The sequence below is a fragment of the Tenrec ecaudatus genome, chromosome 10, assembly GCF_050624435.1.
Source record: "Tenrec ecaudatus isolate mTenEca1 chromosome 10, mTenEca1.hap1, whole genome shotgun sequence".
Taxonomy (NCBI): Eukaryota; Metazoa; Chordata; class Mammalia; order Afrosoricida; family Tenrecidae; genus Tenrec; species Tenrec ecaudatus.
Genome location: NC_134539.1, coordinates 118,169,613 through 118,170,781, shown reverse-complemented (window position 1 = coordinate 118,170,781; position 1,169 = coordinate 118,169,613). Strand labels below are relative to the sequence as shown.

Genomic DNA, 1,169 nt, shown 5'->3' with positions numbered 1-1,169 from the left:
CCTCACTTCAGCTCACGCTGTGAGGGGCTCTCACACACGGCTGCCTGGGCAGTGTGTTAGTGTGGGCAGGCGGAGCCCCAGCCCTGGACCACGGGGGAGAGGCATTTATAGAGTTCAGAGCAAGAAATGTTTCACAAGCGATATGGTCTACTTAGGACCAATGAAGGAAGATCAAAACAAAAAAAATAAACATCACTGCTGAGCAACAATTGTCCACAGATCTGAAGCCAACAAAGTCTCTTTTCCTTGATGTTAAAATACTTAATTCTTTCGAGAGGAACAAAGTACATGAGAAGATGCCTTCATATCAGTCACCCTTTTCATAAACTTCAAATTTGCCCTTATGCCTCTTTCTTCCTGGACATCCGAAGGCACACCTGGGTATTCTGGGAGATGTTTGTATTTCTGTAAGCCAATTTCAGGAAAAATGCGTCACTTTCAAATTCCTGCCTGCGCGGGGTCACGAACAGTCGAACACGACCTGGTAACACGACCTGGCTGGCCGTGGCTTCCTTGTACACAGAACTGTCCCTATAACCCAAACCATGTCAACTTCATTCCCCAGTTCTGGGCGCTCAATGAGGTTTAAGTCGCCATCCAGACTTTTGGCAGAAACGGAGCTCCTTGTGGGGTTTTCCTTGAGTTCTCTACCGAGAACTAACTTAATTCTTTCTTAATTCTTTCTGTCTTTCTAAATTCATTCTGTCTTCTCAGGAATAGAGAACCAGGTCTTCCTACCCATAATCCCCCAATTCTGTTTACCTTCTACTGAAGAGGAAGTCATTCTCTGGAAATGCTGGAATTCCTTCCTGGGCACGGGCCAGGATTGGTTCCCATTCTTGCTGATGCCCAAGTTCTAGGACCCAGCGGCGAGCAGTTTCGTGGAGGAGCTGTGAGAGCAACTGTGAGCACCTCAGCTCAGCACAGGACGCCCAACTCTTTATTTTTTGAAAACACGGATAATTGGATTTTCTATTGTTTGCTGCTGAAAGCAGCCAATTGAATCGCACGTCTGATGGCCGAATAAAATAATTTGGGGGCTTGTCTGTTACGATTCTCTGCTTGGTGGTGAGGAACCCATCTCTAAGCTCACTGGAAGGCCAGCAGTGCGGGCTCTGCCCCCTTCCCTACCTTTGAGAAGCAGCATTCCTGAAGATCTGACTCTGGTG

General features: G+C 47.3%; 1 pseudogene; it reads right to left on the bottom strand.

Annotated features, from left to right (window-relative positions):
* Window positions 1–307: 307 nt before the first annotated feature.
* Window positions 308–742, bottom strand: LOC142458213 (dihydrofolate reductase pseudogene; annotated as a pseudogene).
* Between the last annotated feature and the right edge of the window lie 427 nt (window positions 743–1,169).